We start from the raw sequence: 22,489 nt of genomic DNA, 5'->3' as shown, positions 1-22,489 counted from the left end.
CTCCCTCACCTCTAGATTACAGGGTGATGAATGCTGCTTTAAAAACAACTTAAATCAAGTTGCACTCTGAACCAAGAATTATTCTGACTACTTAAGTGGTCTTTGTATATGACTTTTCTGGCCTATTGAGTTGATTTGATAATTTAACACTGAGAAGATTCACCTCATTTTCCTCTTGTCCAAATTCTCTTGTAGGGGATGGCTCTGTGGCCCTTGAGAAGTATTGGTTCTAGTCGGGGAAGTGGAGCATGCACACAGTAATTCAGGGAAGGTGCTAGGATAGAGATCCAAAGTACTGCAATACCTACTGGAAATGCCAGTGATGGCTTTAGAGACAAGCAGCATTCAAGGTGGGCTTTGATGTCAAAATCGGAGTTTGGCAGGAGTTCAACAAGCAGAACAGAAAAAGAAAAGGAACTCAGGCTGGAGGAGCAGGGTAAACAGAGACCTGGAAAGAAGCAGGGAACAGAATATTTGGGAAATTGGACAGAGCACATGGTGATGGAGAGATGAAGCTGGCAATGCAGGAAGAGTCTCGAATGCCAGAATGCCCTGTCAAAGAGTCCAGGCTCCAGAGGAAGGCATGGGACCCAGAGATAGACTATAAATGAGTGAAGCATGATTAGGCTCAGGATCTGGGAAAATAACTCTGAAGGTAGTGCATGGGCTGGGCTATGCAGATAAAATAAAGGCAGCCTTAGGAGTTACTGCAGCATCCCCCAGGAATGTCAGCAGAAATTTGGAAATATATGGTGGCTCCATCACTTCCTTTGTACTTTCCCATGCAATAAGAGACAGGCTATTAGAGCATCTGCTCTTAACAAACATAAAAACAACAACAACAAAAAAAGCAGCTCTGTACTGAAGGCTTTTTGAAAAATCATCATCAGATCATTTCAGACATGCAGCTTCATACGATGACAAAACAAAGAGAAACTGTTCCTTGGTGACAGCACATAAGCAAACACATGCAGCCAGCCCTTCAGATGGGAGGATGGGATTCATCCCAGCTCTCGCTATAGGTAGGCATGAGGAGTGATGGTTAATTTCATATGTCAACTTGACTGGGCCACAGGGAGCCCAAGATATGTGGTGAAGCATTATTCTGGGTGTGTCTGTGAGAGTGTTTCTGGATGAGATTAACATTTAAATCAGTAGACTGAGTAAAGCAGTTTCTTCCCCAAAGTAGGTGGGCCTCATTCAATTCATTGAAGGCCTGAATATAACAAAAGGCTGAGTAAGAAAGAATTCGCTCTCTATGCCTAATGGTCTTTGAGATAGGACATGGGTCTTCTGCTTTTGGCTGTAGACTCTAGCTCCAACTCAGACTCAGACAGTAGTTATTCATTGTCTCTCCCAGGTCTCCGGCATCTCTCTAGACAGAAAGACTGGATGGATGGATGGATAGATAGATAGACAGATAGGTAGATAGATAGACACAGATACCTAGATAGATTGACTGATTCTGTTGGTTCTGTTTCCCAGAAGAACTGTGACTAATAGCTGAAGGCACAGCCAAACATCTTTCCAGCTATTATATAACTGTGTCTGTATATTAATATTATGTCTCTTAATCAATACTTTTCTCTGAACTCTCTCCCACATTGCGGGAGGGATATTCAGTTCTATAATCCTATAAGCCTGCCTTCTAATGCTGTTCAAAAGCACTAGGGTTCTTGCACACCCTAAATTTTTAGAGAGAAATCCCCATGTCTTCTGTCTTCATTTATTACAGCTGAGTGATCCTGGTCTAAGCTAGTCTGGTCCTTTGAGGGAGACGATCCAGGCTTGAGCCCAGAGATCTTCTATCACAACAACCAAGAGCGCAGTATCTGGTCTCCCAGTCATCCACAAGTCACCTCACAGAAGTACCAAAGTGGGGAGTTGGACTCTTCCCCTCACAGGGCCCACAAAAATCAGTGGCTTGGAGAAAAATAGTGGCTATTTTCTCCCTAGCTGCGTCTAGCCTGAGTCAGAAACTTAAATACCTAAGACGCCCAGCAGGTGGTGCCAATGAGCAGCACCTGCCCACTGGACAACATGATTAAATGGCAACTGACTCTCAAGTCTGGGTCAGGAAGACAAGAGAGAGTGGTAAAGACTGTGGCTAACCAGAAATGCATGCTTTTTTTTTTTTTTTTTTTTGAGTCTTGCTCTGTTGTCCAGGCTGAGTGCAGTGGCGCAATCTCAGCTCACTGCAACCTCTGCCTCCTGGGTTCAAGTGGTTCTCCTGCCTCAGCCTCCCAAGTAGCTGGGACTACAGGTGCACGCCACCATGCCCGGCTAATTTTTGTATTTTTAGTAGAGATGGGGTTTCACCATATTGGTCAGGCTGGTCTTGAACTCCTGACCTCGTGATCTGCCGGTCTCATCCTCCCAAAGTGTTGGAATTACAGGTGTGAGCCACCACGCCTGGCCAAATGCATGCTTTCTAAAGGGGACAACACCATTGTTGGCACTGCAATGTGGAACCAGTATTGACTAAGCATTCAATTTTCTGGTAAAACCCTGAAATCTGGGTTTATTTGTCGAATGTCTTCATTTTTAAATGTTAGCAACATTTAGACTTAAACTCTGTACTGACTAATACTGTTCAAGACCAAACCAGACACATCTCTTTTCTGCTTTCAGCCCTGGGCTGCTTGTGAGGCACCTCTAACATTCCCCTTTCAGAGAGCCTGGGCTTTCCAATACAAGAGTCTGCTTTATTTTGGCAACAGAAAAGTTCCTGAGGCAAAGGAACTCAAAGAGTTGGCTATGTGTTCTTGAAAGAGGTTTTTGGATGCTCTGTGGTAAGATATAACTACAACATGAAGCACAAATTGAACTCTCAGTAAATAATCCCAACACAAGTGATTTCACAGAGCAGCCTTGGATCTAGTAGAATGTCTGTGGGTCGCCAAAATGTCTGAAGAATTCCTGGAGAAGGAGGATTATGAGCAGAGCTGACACTCAATTAAAACATACCAGTTTGGTGATGCCAGCTATTGAAATGTTGAATTACAGGATTCTTTCACTGTTCAGACTCTTGCTATACTGCACTCAAAAATAAAAAAGACAATTCTGTTCCCCCTCGTTACCTGAACCCACTATATAACTCACACTATTCACACTCAGGAACCAAGTCAAGACTTGCACTTCTGTTTTAGAAGATAAAATGCCCCTTCCCTGAGCACCCCAAGTAGACCTCCATCACCACAGCTGGCTTGACGTTTCCTTCAGGACCCCTCAGACCTTTCCATGATCTAAGAAACAAAACAGTCACTCCTGGACCACCAGTAGTGTTGCAGGACTTTTCCTTAGTTCAGCTAAAGACAGGGTTCTTTGTCCCACAGCCGTGAAAATTCAGGCTCTCAGACAATTTGAATGGTGAGTAAGACAGGGTTTTACTAGGTGAAAAGGAAGAAACGGGGAAACAGGGACTCTCACTAGGCCAGAGACCCTGCTAGAGCACTTCCCACCAGCCTTTCAAATCCCAGGTTCCACACAGGAAGAGGAGGGGCTATGCTCCTTCCCACTGCAAACAGCATAAACTTCGTGAAGCTCCACCCCAGTGCTCAGGCTGGCTGGAGTTTCTCTGGGGACCCCCTCCCACCTGGCTGTCTCATTACCCACCCTAAAGAAGTACATCTAACTGCTGTTAGATTAAGGATAAGGATGAAGTCCAATCTTAACTGCTTCCTGCTGATAGAGGGCTCTGTTTTGGGGAAATGGCAGTCAGAGCTTCCCTAGAGGCCTATCTAAGGGTTCCCAGCAGAAGGGGCCATCATCAGAGGCTCCAGTTGCATGACTGTTCAGAGTTTGATGGCCTGAAGGCAAGGACAGACAAACCGGGTTATTAGAACACATGTATCAAAATGAAACAAGGAGCAGGGTAAAGACAGCTCAAAAATTCTGAGGCCTTTTACCAGTTTGCACAGGGAGAGGGCAGCCAAAAGCCTGACTGTCAAAAAAAACTTTACCCTTTTGCTGGAATGTTGGGCTTCCAGATTCCCTTCCTCTGAGCCAAATCCTAAGCCAATCAGTTTAAGGTTTGGAAAATTAACTCTTTCCAATTTGGAGGATGCATCTGAGGGGAGTGTCCCATAGTATAGAGAAACAATTACCTATCTGTGAAGAGAGGACAGAGGAAGAGAGAGGGGAAAAAGGGTATTTTTTCAAAGGAGCCCCAGGGGTTCAGGATGCATTCTAAAGGGGTACAGACTGAAGATGAATGGCTACCTATCTAGAAAGAGGGGGGCAGGCGTCCCTGGTTTCCTTTTCTCCCTAGCAGATACTCCTAGCAGATACCCAGGGTACATGAGGGAGAGAGGAAAGAGCATCCTCTTTCACTCTCCCATCTTTGCATCCCTGAGTCCTGGTGACCTTGGCTGGTCCCGTCATGAGTGCTAAGGTGGCTTGCACTCATGAAGCAGGGAGGGCCTTGAGAATAGGAATTATTGGCTCTCACCTGTGCCTCTATCCCGCCTACTGTCAGTAGCCTTGGAGTTCCCTAGACCTCATTTATGCCATGGATATTAACATGGCCTTTAGCCATGAAGCAGGAAGCTTGGGCTTGGCTTAATCGGCAGCAATCAGCCACACTCACCTGCACTGTGCCTTTTAACCTCTGTTGTCATCTGCCTCTGGATCCCTTAGATCCAGTTATCCTTCCTAGGGTTTTGACCCGAAGCTTGGAATTAAGTTTGGGACAAAAATGTGCCTCTAAGGGGGTTGCGTGGACTCCTTGTCATAAGCCAAATGCGAAGGTGAAACTGTGGAAGTGAGTCCTCCTCCAACAAGGGAGAGGAAAGGATGCCTTGTGATATACCCAGATAATTGGTGGCTATAGTTATGCTTGCTAAGATTTGGGTGCATGGTGCTTGGCTTTGATTAGCTCCCTTGGTCTTACTTTCCGAAAAAGGAAACCTCCGAGTGATGGGTATCCTATTTATTCCCATCACCTGGCAGGATTTGCATGATAATTGCTCAGAACTAGAATATTGACCCAGATTTTTGCATTACCCATCCTTTTTGTTATTTTTGAGCTGCAGCCAGGGATTGCTGGTTGGTTCACAGGACAAGCAGGGTTAGGCTAAAATGTAGGTGAAAACTTACAAACAACTAATTAGTTTAGGATTTAATGACAAATGTGTGGTAAGTTTTGGAACATAATTTCTCTCTCTACAGTCCTCATGTTTGTTAAAAACACAAATCATCATAGAACTGAGTGGTTTGAAAAATAGACATTAGTCTTATACTTGGCCTGATTATTTGAATAAAGTGCAGCAAGAACAATTATTTCTACATAGGCCTTTTGGATTGGCTTTAATGGAAATTTGTTCCACAAGGAATCTCAGATAAGACCTTTTAAAGCTGAGCCCAACCATGGGTTTGCATCCTCAAACACCTATGAGTGGGTGTTTCTCTTCTCTTAAGGTCCCAAGATAAAATTGGAGCTCCTAGACCTGTTAGAAAGTGACATTCTTTACAGCTCACAGGTCAGGAACCCTGTACAGGGACTCTGTAGGCAAGAGTATGAGGTCAATTTCCCCACAGGGCTTTTATCAGCTCTGAAAGTCAAGCTTGACTCCTTAAAGGGAAGCATACCCTTCCAGTAAAAGCCTTGGCAAAATAACCACTTTCTCCAACTGTGTTCTGTTGCAAAAGAAAAATGGATTCTTATTGCACTGAGGCAAACAACTACATTGCCATAAGAATACTCACAAATAGTTTCCAAATTCTAGAGAAACCAGGAAGAGAGAAAGAAAGATGCTCCAAATTTTAATTGCAGGAGTGTATATACATTACTTATTAAAGGCCATAAATAATTCAAAATAGGTTTCTTTGACTCTGAAAAACAAAACAAGGATCAGCAATATTCTAAGCAAAAGTCAAAAAGATTTGCTTCAGCTTCCTGAGTTCAGTCCATTTAGTTAAATCTTGTTTTGCTTGATATTTGTGAACATTTCAGCTCTTTATGAGGCCTGTACATTTTCCTTTATTCCAATGTTACAATCTCTAAAGTTATCAGAAGCCTGTACTTGACAGCACCTGTTAAAGTTCTATAGCTCATTATAAACCATCTTCAAAAAGGATTAAAACAAGACAACAATTGTATATGAATAGCAAAATGTCCAGGGTAGTTACAGTTAGAAACACAATTGACAAAGAAGTTTGGTTATCTCCATGGTTTACAATAACTTAACATAACAACCTTAATTATGATTGACAGCACATACTTTGGACATTAGAATTTTTTAAATCCCATAAAATTTTGGAACATATATTAGCCTTACTCACAAAAATACAGCCTAAAGAAGATTGAGCATCATTTTGGCAATCCCGTGTACCTAAACATGTCAAATAATCCTGTTTACCTCTTTTTTCTGAATGTTTCAGGGGCCCTCTGAAACATCCAAACAGCCAGGCATCAGGAAAGACAATTTTGAAACTGAAGTTTGATTTGGGGAAGCCTGTTAAATATCTTTGAAGTTTAAAACACTTGATATTATGAAATAGAATTACAGATTACCATAAGTTACTTATTTTGCCAAAATGATGACTCAGAAATTTTAAAGAAGAAAAAACCTTTTATAACCCTTTACAAATTTTGCCAAAGAGCAGGTTAGCACCTTAAGAAAACCTCATTATGCGTTTACTTTAATGTTCAATTAACAGAAAAACCATATAATAGCCCTTTTTGAATTTAGTCAATATCTTCACACAGAGAACCTCTTCCGTAAGATTAATTTCCACAATTCTTCCACTACTTCTTTGAACCTTCAGCTTTTTCCTAATTTAACTCAAAACAATCCTTTAACCCTAGGCAATAGTTTACATTTCCATGCCTTCTTATAACTGTTTACTAAAAAACACATTTTACTGCTCTTACACACCTTGCATGTAAATCTATTTCTAGTAGTTTTAATTAACTCCTAGCAATTTTTAACTTTAAGGTAAAACTTGGTAAGTTGCTTTAATTGTGTGCTAACTGCAGCCAAGGTTTGCCTTCTTAGTTAAGGGCATGGTTAATTCCATATGTCCCCAAGCCTTACCATCTGTGAAGTCCACAAGTCAAATAGTTCTCAAAACCCAAAAAGCAGTTTGTAACCTCAAAACCTTGCATCTGACCTGCGTTTTACCGATAGTCTTTAGTGCTGCTTTTATTTCTCAAAATTTAAAGTCACATGAACTGAAAGGTACCACATATTTTATATTCCCTTTAAAAAATATTAGATCCAAGCACTTGTTTTCCTTTAGGCCAAATTATTAAAGCTCTTTTCACAGACATCACACACAGTACATACACAGTCAGGCAGAAGAAAACCCAGTCACTGCGTGGGTTCCCTTAAGAGACAGAGCTAGGAAAACATGCAGATATCGAACCAGAAAGAAACTTATTCCCTAAGGCAGAATTGCTAAACAAAGCCTTGCCACAGGAATTACAAGCCATGCCCTCAGGATGTAAAACAAGATGGAGGCTTGATTTCACAACCAAAACTTTGCAGAGACTACACACAGTGATAGTTGATGAGAGCTGGCCAGTAAAACATCTCCTAAAAAAAAATCTAAAAGTTAACTGCCGACAGGGTGGAAAAGAGGAAAGAAAAGAAACAGTTTAAAAATGCCTGGGGAAGAACCTCTTATACTTATGCAACAGGTTCCTCCACCAGGGAGAAAAGTTTAAGCTTAATTACTGTCTGATGGAGTAAAACCCGTTGACTGGGGAAGGGGTAGGCTCTGGCAGCTTGTGGCTGGGAACCAGCCAGCCAACTGTGTGGGACCCTTGGGCCATGTGTCCCTGCACTGGCAGGGAGTGGGAAGTGGCGGGGAGCTGCTGCTTGCTGGTTAGCTCCTGAAAAAGGAAGGAAAAGGCCATGAAAAGGCCCAGGAATGACAGGGGGTGGGGGCATGGTTCCCTCACGTTCAGAAGTCTGAGGATGAAAAGGTTTAGAAGCAACAGTGAGAGGTTTTGAGTCCCCATTTCACTCACCGCTTCTCGAGTCCCACATTGGGTGCCAAAAATGTTGCAGGACTTTTCCTTAGTTCAGCTAAAAATAGGGTTCTTTGTCCCACAGCCATGAAAATTCAGGCTTGCAGACAATTTGAATGGTGAGTAAGACAGGGCTTTATTGAGTGAAAAGGAAGAAAGGGGGAAACAAGGACTCTCACTAGGCCAGAGTCCCTGCTAGAGCACTTCCTGTCAGCTGTTCTAATCCCAGGTTCCACACAGGAAGAGGAGCAGCCAGGCTCCTTCCTGCTGCAAGCTGCGAACTTCCTGAGGCTCCATCGCAGTGCACAAGCTGGCTGGAGTTTCTCTGGGGACCCCCTCCCACCTGGCTGTCTCAGTAGCCTCTAGGACCTATGGCCAAAATCTGGAAAACTGAGCCTCCGTTTCCTCAATAGCAGAAAGGCTTCAAATTCTTCTACTATAGCAAAGAAAAGGATCAAGATGAAGCTGTTAATTTTCCATGGGAAAGTAATCTCAATCTTTATTTCTTGCTACAAGGAGGGTGTCATTCATTTGCCTCCTTGGTGTCAGATACATTCCTCTCTTTTGTCCTGAATATGACATTTTCCAGACTTCTTGCCAGCTGCCTTCTGGACTAGCCAATGAGAGGCAATATTGGGAGATTGGAGGACTAAGAGACAGCAGTCAGGGAATTTCTCCCCTTATTTCTGCTTTGATTGGCATCTCCTCCATGGTCCTAGTTCACAGTAGGCAGTTTCTGTTGTCCATCCAGTTCCTCTTTGTTGTTCATCCAGTTCACTCTCTCACTATTCTTTATTGTGGAGTTCATTGTAGCCCAAGCACTATGGTAGGCAAGTGACCAAGGTCAGGCCAATCAGAGAGTAACAAGCTCAGGGTCATGGTGATTGGCTCAGGAATGGCCACATGACATAATTCAAGCCAATGGAGTCAAATAGAGCTGACCCTGGGACTTGTGCTTGGGCAACCAAGTAAGAATAATTTTGTTTTTCCCAGGGCTTGGCACTGTGAAGATATAATTCTGGAGCTCCTATGTGGAGGGAGACTTTCTCCAAGTGAAATCAGAGGGAGATGCACTTTAGAGAGATGGAGAGAGAGAATCCAAGTCCTGATGGTGTTATTTGCATCTCTACAGCTAGCTGGATTGAAAGCTTGTCTGATATTGAATCAAGTTGCTGTATACTTCTGTTTCTAAAAGGTTTTCTGGTTTCAGCAAGTTTGAGTTGGATTTCTGTCCCTTGCAACAAAAAGAGTTCTAATACACCTATAACAAGTAAGGCAAGATGTTAGTCACTCTGGAGAATCTCAAGATGTGTGAGCTCTCAGGTAGTATAGAGAGGGAAAAAAATGGATCCATTACTTGAAGCAGAGGGTGTAATAGGAACAGGAGATAGAGAGAAAACACAACTACTCTACTTCTTCAACTTCTATTTTGCCTTGACCCTTTCAGTGAAAATAACCTTCATACAAAGAGGGTAGAACAAATGTTTTTGCAGGGTTCAGAAATCTGAGATAAATAAGATAGAAGAAAGCTCATCACTGCTTTGAGTGAGTCCAAATCGCTTGACTGAGCCACATTGAAGTGAACTTAAAGGACTTAAGGATGAGAATGTCAAGCCACAGGGGGTACACTTTGAAGGATTATGGGTAATTGGAAATGCATCTGGATTTTTAAAAATAGGTTTTGTTATCTATAGTCCAAGGATATATATTTAATCATTGAAAAATTAAACTGTTGGTTGTTAAACACAATAGAAAAAGACAACAGCATGGATCCAAAAAGAAGTTAGGACAAACCACTCCAATCTGTTTTCTTTAATAAAATTATGAGATGGACATAAAAGGGAATGTGACAGATAGAATGTATTCAAATGGCAAAATGGTTGGCAGTCTTTTCTCCTAGTGTTGAAAATTCTCGTTTTCAAATGGAGAAACAAGTCACATGATAGTACTACTCAGATGATTAATTGATCAGAGCCAAAGAGTGTTTGATCAATGGAGTAATGAAACTTGGAGGGCAGTCTCCAGGGAAATGCTAGGAGGCTCTATCCTATTTTTAATTATATAGCAGTGATTATAATACTTACTGATTTTTAAATTACATAAATCTGGGAAAGCTTTGTTGATAAAATCAGAACTTAAAAGGTTATAACCGGCTGTAATAATTTACCTTAAAAGCAACAATATAATTTTTAACAAAAAAAAAGGTAAAGTCATACATTTAGGTTAATTTTTAAAACTACACAAGTACAGAATGAAGACAATCTGGATTAACTGCATTTCAACCAAAAAAGATGTAAGTGTTTCACTTGACCGCAAAATATGATATAATGCCGCCACTACAGAGGACAATGTAGATTTACTCATGTGAGGAAAATGCCCATACTATTTTGTTAAGTGGATAACAACCAGGGCACAGAATACACACACTTATGCACAGATATTAATAGGAAAAAAGGCCAGAGAGGTAGCAGTGGTTAATTCTCAGTGGTGAGAATACAGATGATCTTATTTTTCTTTGTGTTGTTTCATATTTTACATGTTTGCTGCAATTACTTTTTATAATTAAAATGTCATTTTAGCTTGATATGGATCAAAACTATAACATAGCTAATAAAAACAAAAGAAATGCAAACTTAGGCTGCATACATAGAATTATATTTTCCAGAAAAGAGATGTTGATCAGTTCATTCCTCTGTACTAGAACAACTACATCAGGGATAATGAATCAAGACCTGAAAACCATGTTTTACATGGGACTTTGACAATTTGGAACGCATATGGGAGTTGGCAAGGATGTGAAGGATCTGAAGGTTAAAGGAACTGGTGAGTATGGCCTGTAAAGAAAAAATATAATGGTCTACATTTGCTTTCTTCATATGCATTAAAGGCTCTCGTATAAAAGGAGCAATAGGTTTGTGACAGATTGACGATGGCCACAAATTCTTTGACACTCATTCCCTTAAAAGGTGAGAATATATATCCCCTCCCTTTGAATGTGAATGGTCTCTGATCAACAGACTGTGACACAAGTGACCTTATGCCAGTTTCCAGGCCCAGGCCTTAAGAGACTGGCAGCTTCCATATTCCATATTCCATATTCACTGGCAACACCAATTCTGATGCAGCCAGTGGCCATATTAGAAGCCTGCCTACACTATGACCACCATGCTATGAGGATGCCTATGCTAGCCACATAGAGGTGCTGCATAAAGTAACTGATGTCTGACCAGCCCCAGATGATCCAGCCATCCTAGTCCAGGCACCAGACGTGTGAGTGAAGAAGCTTTCAGATGACAACTTCTGGGTGGACCCATACAAAGGATTACAAACAAGAACAACCCAGCTGAGCCCATCAATTCCAGAATCATGAGATATAATAATAAATCATTATTTTAAGTTACTGAGTTTTAGGATAGTTTGTTACAGAGCAGTAGAAAATTGAAACTCTTGTTATATCTAGCTTGATCTTAGTATAACAAGTTATAGGAGACCCTTGATGGGGTTTTATGTAAGAGAATAACCATTGCTCTTGTGTGATAAGCACTCTGACAATACAACATGGGATTTATGAGGGGTTTGTGGCACCTGAGTCAGTTCAGGGATGACACCTCAAAGTTTTGTAACAAGCTGCTAGAAACTACCACCTGCAAAATAAGACCAAACCACAAAGATAATAGAAGTGAGCTCCATCCTTAGGGATTCCCTCATGGAAAGAGAATCATGAGCAGAAACAGGAAACGTAGGGAAATTGTGGGTGAGTCTTCACTAGTGAATTGAGACTAGTCACTGAGCTAGTGTACCTGCTGAGGAAAGTGATGGAGCACTTCTTCCTACTTTGTCAGGAGCATGCTATCCTACTTTTCTACATCTATGGATATTTCTTCTCCTGGATATTGAGTCTAAGAGGCATCAGATCGCAAGTTTAGGGGACTTATCTACCCAATGCATGAAAATGAGTTTCACTGTAAGAATTCGGAGTTAGCGTCTAGGAGAAGGGAGAAGAACTCCATGCTTCCACAGCATCCTGGCCATAGCAATCCAAAAAAGAGTACCAGAATGTTTTTTAGCATTTTCCCAGGAACGTATTCTGTACACATATTAACTGTATACATATCACATATCTTCAAGACAAATTCTCTCAGAAAATTCACTACAAGAGTACGGTATATTTTACTGCTATATCTACTAGCATATTGTTGAAGAAGCAGCACCTGCTTCAACTGTGGGTTGGCCAAACACGTGGGCGTTATGTCTGACCTTTTTTTTCATCCACAACACTAAGTTTTGGAGTTGAGTCATCATGGAGCATTCTCTAAGTTTTTCCTCCATAATTTTCTTTTGCAATACCCCTGCTTTTTTCATTCTAAGCATTTATTGCAATGTATAAAATGTATATGTCTTTTCTTGTTCTTTCATTGGCTTTTGCCCCACTAGCATGTAAGTTTGTGAGGACAAAGACTATGTCCTTGTTCACTGCTATACTCTCAGCACATTGGGCTATACCTAAGACAGTTAAGACATTCAGTAACTATTTGTTAAATTAATAACCAGACTTTTTTTCTTGCTCTGCCTGTTTTTGAGTCCAAGATTCATTTACTGGACACGTATTTGAGAAACTTTCCACACACATCAAACTCATAGAGAAGGGAGAAATAATGAAACTGCAAGAAACCAATCATCAAATTTTCAAAGTTTGGGCTTGATACGTATTCACAAATAACCAAGGGACAGCCACAGAATGGTAGATTAATAATAAATCACTTTCACTGTGATTAATGTTGCTATTTTACCAAACGTTGTCATTTAGTCTCTTTTGCCGGGACATCACCAAATAGAGGAGAACAATATGACCACTGTGTAGCTGGACAAACTGTAACAAGGTTACAATCTTTTGAGTGCTGGATATTTCTGTTCTAGGAATTCATATTTAAATCAGATTTTGAACAGATGAAAGGAATGTACAATTAAAGTTAGCTTGAAGAGAGAGACAGGCAATTTTGCCCCCATGGAAAACAACTGGGCCTTTGGCAGATGCCAGTATTTTGGGAAAGAGGGGCTAAAATTGGGAGGGAAGAGCTGTCAGTCTTTGTACCACTTTCAGATCATCAGTAAGTGCGATTCTGTGGGCTTATTACAGCCCAGAGGAGCCATGTAGCTCAAGATGAAGATTTCCATATGGTGATGCAAATTAAAACCCTTCTGCAGAGGTGTCTGAAAAGAGCCAATCACTTGGAGAAGTGCTCGGAAACTGTTTGAAGAAAGGAAAGTTCGGTGAGAGGAAGGAGGTAAAATGTCTTTGGCTAAAATGAAGTTGCTACTGTTGTTGCTGAAGACATTTTAACAGCATTGGGTTCTGAGCCGTGGTCACAGAGAACAAAGTGCTGGGTCTGTTGCTTTTATCACTTAGCACATTTAGCACTAAAAGATAAATGTTCCCTTCTTCCACTCTGTCTGGTTTTAAGATCCCACCTGATTTTCCTTTGCATCTCTACTGTTTTATCTCCTCACTGCAAGGGTGTGGGTCTGTCTTCTGCACCTCAAATGCAAGGTGAGGTTCTTCCAGTTTCCCCTCTAGTTCTTGAATCTAATTTACAAACGACAGCTTGTATGGTGCTTTATAGTTTGCTAAACATACCCACATACCTTGTCTCACTGAGCCTTCATGATAATCTTTTAGGAAACTCAATGAGGAAAGAGAAAAAACATGAATAACTCCTAAGGGTACAGTCATTGGACCTAGAAAGAGCTGAGTTTGATTCCCTGCTCCCTTGCTTCTTAGCTGTGTGACTTCAGCAAGTTACTTAACCTTTCTGTGTCTCAATCTCCCTATCCCAGGCTTTAAGTCTAGAAAGAGATACGGAATTTGGCTAAAAAGAATTAGACTCTAGCACGTGACTTCTTGGGCAGAATCTCTACCATTGGCCAGACATTGATCTTGGGCAAGTTATTAATAGTCAACATTTCTGTGCCACAGTATCCATATCTGAAAACTGGAGATAATGATAGTATCTTTTAACCAGAATCTGGTTGTTAGGATTAAAGAAGTTAATATGTAGGAAGAATTTTTTTTAAAAATCTGGCATGCAATAATCACTGTGTAAGTTTTACTGTGATAGTCATTATTTCTAAAAATATATTTTTTGATCTGCTAATAAAATTAACACATCAGCATTGTAGAAATCCTGGGAAATCTCTATCTTTCCCTTTCTAGTTAATTGTTTTTTTAATGAGTTATAGTGAACACAGCTCTAAAATATTCAACCAATGCCTCCTCTCAATAGTACCATGCTCCCTCTCACCAGGCTGTCATAAAGTTGTACAAGTTAGAACACAGGGACAGATACACACTTCTCCATCAACAACAACACACAACCAACGGAGAACAGAATTGAAATTAAGGTGAGAGTTTTTTCTGTGGCACTGGTTGGTTGCTTGTTTTCTGGGGCGGGGGTGGTTGTTGTTGTTTTAATTTGGCCTCTCTGTGCTGCTCTCTCTCAGTAAATAGCCACTCACTTTCAGAGTCTTCAAAGATGACAAAGTTTCTATAAAGTGTGATGACCTGGAAAAAGACAGAAAGAAATAAACACCTATAACTTTTCCAGGAGAAGGAAGGAGAGTTTTCTCCCTGGCCTTCCCTGTGTGACACCCCCTGACAACACCAGAGAGGCCCCCTTGCCTTCTCAATCCACAAGGTGCCAGGCACCCTTCCCAAATGCGAGACGTAGCCAAATGGCACTTGCAGCCACATTCCTTTGAGCTAGAGGGGAGTGTTTGTCTTAAGGAAATCAAGTATCAGGAACCATATAATTTAACATCTAGCCCAGGACAGTTTTCAGGGGAAAGGGGGGCACAGTTAAGAATATTGCCAGATGGCATTCAAAGACTGGGATGGGTGGCTACCCCAGAGGTGATTGTGGCCACTTGTCCATCAGCTGCAGTCCCAGGTCCTGGGTATGCAAATGCTTTGTTGCTGGGGCTTCTTCATGAGTGTGGTGACTCCTAGAGCCAGATCCCTGTAGGGGATTCCCCACCCCTTACCCTCCTCCAGATTTTTGTACAATATTACAATGCTTTTGATTATGATAGAGGAAGTAAATGTTCCTCCCAAACAGAAAAGATGTGAACATTTCCTCATTAAAGAAGGAAGAAATTTTATTCCGGTACCAAGCCTACACTCAGCACAGGCTTCAGAAATATTTGATGAATGAATAGTGTTCTCAAGATCATAAAACAGATAACGTCGATGAAGTGCTTTCTCTGTGATGGATACCATGCTAAGTGCTTTGCACATATTGTCTCATTTGATCCTCACAGTAACCCCAGGAAGTAAGAGACATCCTCAAATAACAGATGAGGAAATAGAGGCTTTGAAAAGTTGAGAGACTGTCCAAGGTGACAAAGTTAGTGGTAAGTGGCAACGCCAAGACTCAAACCAAAGTCTACACTTTTAACCACTAAGAACAATAATAAGTAAATGGTAATGACAATAATAACAACAACAACAAACACTGTGCACCAGGCACAGTTCCAAGCATTTTATATATATTCTATAGACCTATATTGTCCCTGGGGCATTAGTGTTACCATTCTATCCCCTTTACAGGTGAAGAGACCACAGCTCAGAGAGGCTAATTGACATGTCCAAGGTCACACAACTCTTAAATACCTGAGTGAGATACCAACCCAAGCAGTTGGGTTTGGAGACTCATCCTATGCCACCCTTCTGCTGTCTCTCAACCTTGCTGCTCTGTTACTTATGATGAACCAAGACAACATTGTTTGGCTGGGAATTCTCTGGCAGGACTCTGATCAAATTAACATTCAAGCAGACACTGTCTTTCATTCAATGTAATAAACTCTTATTTTACTATTACTTATTTGGTCCATGGCTTCGTAGGAATTGTCAGGGACATAGCAGGAGACAGGTACCTTAGCCTTTTAGAACCTTAAAGTCCATTCAGGGCTGAGATTCTGTAAGTGCTACATGTCTACTGAATACCAGCTAGACCCTAGTAACTATGCAGGGTCCTTCCACATTCCCTGCTTCCTTTGATCTGCACATTTATCCTGAGATTTAGTATTATTTTCCCCTATATTCAAATAAAGAAACAGTGACTTTCAGCAGAGAAAGAGATCCCTCAGCCATTGGCCCTAGTTCTACCTGACCAGGAATTCTCTCCAGGCCACATATATGGGTTAACCAGCTTCACACATCACAGAAGCACTCACCTTTAATTTTTTTCTTAATATTCTGTATGCGCATACATGCGCGTGAGCGCGCACACACACACACGGCCTAGCTATTAAGAACTAAATATAGAACTGATTACTGGGTTCAGTGTTTATTCTAATTCGTGCAGGTTCATAAAGTCCACTTTAGACAAAAATAAGGCTGACTCACATATGTAAAAGAAAATCAGTTCATATTTACAAGCTCCATAAAGCCTGCTGGAAATACTTAGGCAAAAAGATACAGCAAATGCATTTACAACTTTACCCAAATGTCTCACTAGCAGTGATCTGAAGGAGGTTCAGAGAGGGCTAAAAACCAGGAGCTCAAATAATCTATGAGGATAATGTATTCTAACTACCAAATGAACAGGGCAATCTGAGAATATTGGATTCAAATGGATTTTTCTGTGTTTGCAAAACTGCTGCAGAACACACCATAAATGGGGCTTATGACATATTTAAAGGACCAGCCTTTCTGCTTCCAATATTCTGGCAATTCTTGAAATTTCTGGGGGCAGACACTCTCCTTGCACCCAGCGCAGTGCTACTCAGGCACATTATTCATTAAATCAACAAATACTATGCCTCCAGCATTACTTGTGTGTTCAGGGGAAGATAAGAACAGAAATGTGGTTCCACTCTCAAAAAACTTACCATGTGACCCCAATGGATTTAAAACAGAAGTTAGTTGGAGCCTATTTATTGACAGGCACCAAGGCCCACCCCAATTGATTCAAGGAGAAAGAAGATTTGTTGTCAGGAAGGGAAGAATCTTAAGGAACTTAGGTGCAGGGAGCACAGCCAGGCTTTTATCCACTTTTCCCTCTCTCTGGGAGCACCCTCATCTCCATTCTCAAGGCTTCTCTCACCACTTCTTTCTCCCTCCACCTGCCCCCTCTGCATCAATACAACCAATTGGGCATAAAGGGAGCAGGTGCTCTTGATCTGACAACAAAACCTTCTGCAAAGGAATCAAGAGACTGCCCAAATGCTAAGAAACACTGAAAGTCACTCAAAATTATGGCTTCCCTGGGAAGGAAGGAGATGCAGCCCTGGGGGCTCTTGCCCCATTGACTGTGCCCACAGGGATGGAGCAGACTGGCTCATTTTGCATGGGCTTTGAAGTTGGTTCCCTGAATCTTATTCCCTCTTGGGAGAAGGGCCTTCTGCAAAGAGGCTACTTTCCAAAGAGGGATCATCATTTATAGAAATGTCAGGCCAGGCGCGATGGCTCATGCCTGTAATCCCAGTGCTTTGGGAGGCTGAGGCAGGAGAGTCACAAGATCAGGAATTTGAGACCAGCCTGGCCAACATGGAGAACCCTGTCTCTACTAAAAATACACAAATTAGCCGGGTGTGCTGGCGTGCGCCCGTAATCCTAGCTACTCAGGAGGCTGAGGCAGGAGAATCACTTGAACCTGGGAGGCGGAGGTTGCAGTGAGCAGAGATCATGCCACTGCACTCCAGCCTGAGTGACAAAGTGAGACTCCGTCTCAAAAAAAAAAAAAGTCCACCTGTATGGAGGTCAGAGCTGCAGTCACTATGCCTCCCAGGACACAGAAGAAAAAAGGCCCCGAGGACCTGTAACCTTGAGCCTGCAAGAGAGTACATGGCCATTACACACCTGCCTCAGACCAGAACTTAATGACTTACAATATTATCTACTTTACAAGCACTAATGGAGAGCCTGCAGCAAGCCTATGCCTGGCACAGGGGGATCCCGAATTAGGAAACATAGTCACCAACCTAAGGATTCTGGATCCTACTGAAGAGCACAAACATGCCTGGAACCAACCACAATGTAAGGCAGAAGGTGGAGCATGCCTCTAAACAAAGACAGGAAACTAGCATTTGTTAAAAGACAGCTCTATGCAGGCATTTAAGACTCCCACTCTCCCTGAAAGACACATGTTAGCGCAAAGAGTTAACTCAGGCTCAGAGAGGCAAAGGACTTTGTCCACAGCCACACTGTTAGTAACAGGATTTGGGCCCTGCTCTTTGCAAAACAGTAGGTGGCTTCCTCCTAGAACAATGCATTGTCCACAAGGGATACAGAAGGTCCAGAGAATGCGGAAGAGAAAGTGGCTCCTCAGGGGGAGCGGGCAAGACTGCATTGGCAAGATTTCTAGCAAGTTGGAAGAAGTGTTACATAAAATTAAATTACTAATGTACTTTCAACAGTGTGTGGGGAAGCAGATGTTGGAAGATTTGTTTGAAGCAGGCACAGTAGGTGATTGACGATGATAAAGACAGCCTAGGAAGTACCAAGAGCAGACCCCAAAATAGCACTAAATGAGGCCACTTAGTGTAGAAGCAAATAGATCTATATCCTCACCCAGCCCCATATTACAGTGTTATATGGTTAGTGTTTCTAATGATACTTCTGGATTATCAAGAAATTGATGAATTGCACTGACATGTTGTCTAAGGTAACTAGAATGTACTGTCAGGACTCTCTTTCTTGGTTCTGAATGGATCTTGGGCTAGCTGTGTGGTCTTGCACAAGTCAGTTAATTCCTCTGGACTTCAATCACCTCACTGAAAAAATAAGAGCTGTGACAAGTCTAAAAGTCTTTCATTGGAAACAGAGTGATCCTGGAGGGAGAAATCATTCCTGCCCATCCCACCACAGCAGTGCCGACAGCCCTTGTGGAAGGTTGCCACATTCTTCCTTCTGGACCACCCAATCCATATATGGTTGTAGGCTCTAAAGACAATATCTTACTGCTTCCTCTTTCTGCTCCATTTCCCTAAAGGCCCTTCTTCTTTGCAATAGCTCTCTTTTGCCCAGGTTGTCACTCTTGATATCATGACCATACATGTTTCAAAATCAGGGGTACTTTGCCACTTACTAAAAAGGAAAAATATATATTACTATGAGAATTATTATTTTTTTTTTTAGATAGAGTTTCCCTCTTGTTGCCCAGGCTGGAGTGCAATGGCGCAACCTCGGCTCACTGCAACCTCCACCTCCCAGGTTCAAGCAACTCCCCTGCCTCAGCCTCCCAAGTAGCTGGGATCACAGGCATGCACCACCACACTTGGCTAATTTTTTTGTATTTTAAATAGAGACGGGGTTTCGCCATGGTTGGCCAGGCTGGTCTCAAACTCCTGACTTCAGGTGATCCACCCACCTCGGCCTCCCAAAATGCTGGGATTACAGGAGTGAGCCACAGCACCTGGCTGGCAAATTATTTTTACTTAATATTTTTAAGGGCACAAGTCATGCTGTTTTTATACTAAGCTAGTTTTGCCATCTATAGGCAACGTGATTTCTACAAAAATGAAAACATGTAGCAGAGAAACCATTGACGCCCCTGGCTTCTACACTGCAGAATGTCAAGACTGAATGCAGGCCTGAACAAGCCATCCCTGTTGTGCTAGAAGCCTTGGCAATGCGGGGAGGGTCTTAGGGTTCATTTTAGTGCCTATCCCCATTGATTGCCCTATCTCATGTTCAAAGGTCAGGGCCAATCCAGATCACGAACTGTGATTTGGCCTCAGCCCCCAGTTCTGTCCAAGGAGGGTACTTGAAGTTACAGCAGTAGAAGTCCAGTTCCTGGAGCCCTGGAGGTTCTTTAACCTTCAGAGCACACTGTTTATAACCAAATATCCCTAAGGGAGATAAGACCTTAATCCAGGGGTGATAAATAGGTTTCATCTAAACTACCAACTTTGATCAATTCAGTAATGTCTGCCTGGAGCCTTGTACTGAGAAAGATTCTTAAACTGTTCCCCAGAGTGATATTCAAAACGGTTAACAATCCACCAATCAGCACAAATGGCCAGCTGCAGTGCTGGCCAACCCTGCCCTGCCCAACCCTCACCCTCACCCCAACTCTTCTGGGATCTTCCAGGTGCCCTGATGGTTTGGGTGTTAACTCTTTAGTTGCTGGGTCAGCGTAGGGAGGTCCAAAAGGAGCCCACCAGGCCACAGCTGTTTACCAACTGATGCAGAAATGGTTCGATGTCTGAACCATCTGATTCTAAGCTCAATATCAGCTACAGCTGTCTCCCAATCCATGGGAAGTGCCAGCAGTGAATTAGTACTGTCAGCCTTTGAGGGGGGAGGGGAAGAGAGTGCAGCATCATGTTGAATATGTATTTTACCTTTTAAAGAATCCGTGTTTTTCTCAGTGGATCATGGGACTAGAAACTATTGTGTTGTTGGCATTGCAAATTTTGACTGGACACAGAGAGTTGAGAGGGTGAACCTCAAACATATTCATTATCATTATCAGTAAAACTTACTAAAGAATCATATGTCTGAAAAAATTTAAATTTGCAAAATCAAGCCTAAGGAAATTGAACTTAAAAACGTCATTATGGAAAAAAAAATACCTTGAGTGATGACTGAATTCTACCAAAAATTTGAAGAACTAATCCTTCTCAAACTCTTCCAAAAAAAACTGGTTATATGGAATAGAATTTCTCATAATGAAAATGGAAATGAAAACCAAAATGATTGAATTTTTTTTAAGAGACAGGGTCTTGTTCTGTCACCCAAGCTGGAGTGCAGTGGCACAATCATAGCTCACTGTAGCCTCCAACTTCTGGACTCAAGCAATCCTCCTACCTCAGCCTTCTGAGTAGCTGGGACTACAGGCTCATGCCACTGTACCCAGCTAATTTTTAAAATTTTTGCAGTCATGGGGTCTCACTATGTTGCCCAGGCTAGTCTCAAACTCCTGGCCTCAAGAGATTCTCCCACCTCAGCCTCCCAAAGTGCTGAGATTGCAGGCATGAGCCACCAGGTCCAGTTTTGGCTGGAAATTTTTAGGTGCATCAGATAAAAAATGATCAAAGAATTAAATTTACTTATTAGAATTTGCTCTATAAAATCATCTTAACAAAAAAAAATGTTTTTATTATTCTAATACAAATAATTTTATTTACAAACCTGAAATCAAAATGTACTTGGGGTCAAAATAGCAAGGAACAAGCTTTCAATAAGTCAAAGTGGGCTGGGATTTGTCAATGTTTCCTATCATTTCGAGCAGCTACCCTGGGTCCTCTCTCAAAATTAGGATTTGTGTCATAGTCATGACATAAACCTTGTGGCAATTGCTGGGGTGCATGCGTAGGGCATGCCCCCCACATTCCTCCAGCAACAATATGCTGTCACACCTTCCAGGAGAACCCCCATTGAGAATCACCATTGAATTGATACACTGTTCTTGCTAGTGCATGATTTTCCCACTAGAGCAGGAAAAAATGTTTAAGAAACTCTGCTTTAAATATTGAGCCCTTCCCTTATCTCCTTGTGTGCCTCTCCCCCACCCTCTCTACCCTGAGTGATTAAACACCTGTGCCTGTTCCCTACCTGCTCCCTCACTAGTCTGCTCCATCACTGTCTCTCATTGGACCATTCTGCAATAACATCCTCCAGGCCTCCTATTTCCACTCACCCTCTTTACAATCATTCTTCATTCTGTAGATGGAGCGATCCTCAAAAACCTAAGTCAAATCATGTTGTTCCTCTTCTTAAAGCCATTCAATGGTTCCCTATTGCACATAGAATTAAGCATAAAATATAAAATCCTTATTCTGGTTTATGAAGCGTTTTACAATCTTACCCCTGCCTACTGTACCAGATATATCTTGTACCCTCTCCTGCCTTTCTCCCTTCTTCTCCTGCGTTCCTTTCATTCCTGTAAATTCCCACCGTAGATACTCAGCACTGGCAGTTTCCTCTACCTGAAGCATTCTTTCCCTGATCGTGCCCTGTTTGGCTTCTTCTTGACTTTCAGGTCACAGCTTCTCAGTCTTCTGAGAGATCTTTTCTGACCATCACCCCCAAACCGAAGAAACCACAGTTCCTATTTCATCCTGCTTTAATTCTCTTCATAGCATTACATCACTTTGTTTAATCTGTTTAATATTTGTCATATCCTTCATTACAATGTTAAGCTCTCTAAGAGTAGGGACTAATTTGATCTTGTTCACCATATGTAAGCACCCAATATATGGTCATGGATAGATAATGAATGAATGAATGAATGAGCAAATGAACATAGGTAGTACCTTAAAGACTGCTGAAATTGTAGGAGCCAGTGCTGGGACTATCAAAGAGAAAAGATGATAAGCTGACTCTTCCTTCTCTCAACCTAAGACGCTGCTCAAATTTGCCCTTTCCCTCAGGAAGCTTATGCTATCCACAGAGGCTTCACTTCACTGCTTCTATAGCAGTAATACACATTTGCAGTTAACTGTTTTCTCCACGGTGATATCACTGATGCCACCGTACTGTTTTATCTTCCACGTTGTATTGCTCTGCCTCTT

General features: G+C 41.9%; 1 long non-coding RNA gene across 1 annotated transcript; it reads left to right on the top strand.

Annotated features, from left to right (window-relative positions):
* The first annotated feature begins 938 nt into the window (after positions 1-938).
* LOC129049644 (uncharacterized) lies at positions 939-15,847 on the top strand. Its single transcript, XR_008512871.1, has 5 exons — positions 939-1,022; positions 10,677-10,798; positions 14,278-14,374; positions 15,290-15,382; positions 15,579-15,847. It is a non-coding gene; the product is annotated as an uncharacterized LOC129049644 (long non-coding RNA).
* Positions 15,848-22,489: the final 6,642 nt, after the last annotated feature.

This window comes from Pongo abelii, chromosome 14 (genome assembly GCF_028885655.2).
Source record: "Pongo abelii isolate AG06213 chromosome 14, NHGRI_mPonAbe1-v2.0_pri, whole genome shotgun sequence".
Classification (NCBI taxonomy): domain Eukaryota; kingdom Metazoa; phylum Chordata; class Mammalia; order Primates; family Hominidae; genus Pongo; species Pongo abelii.
Note: the sequence above shows the minus strand (reverse complement) of the source record. Positions and strands in the feature narration are given on the sequence as shown.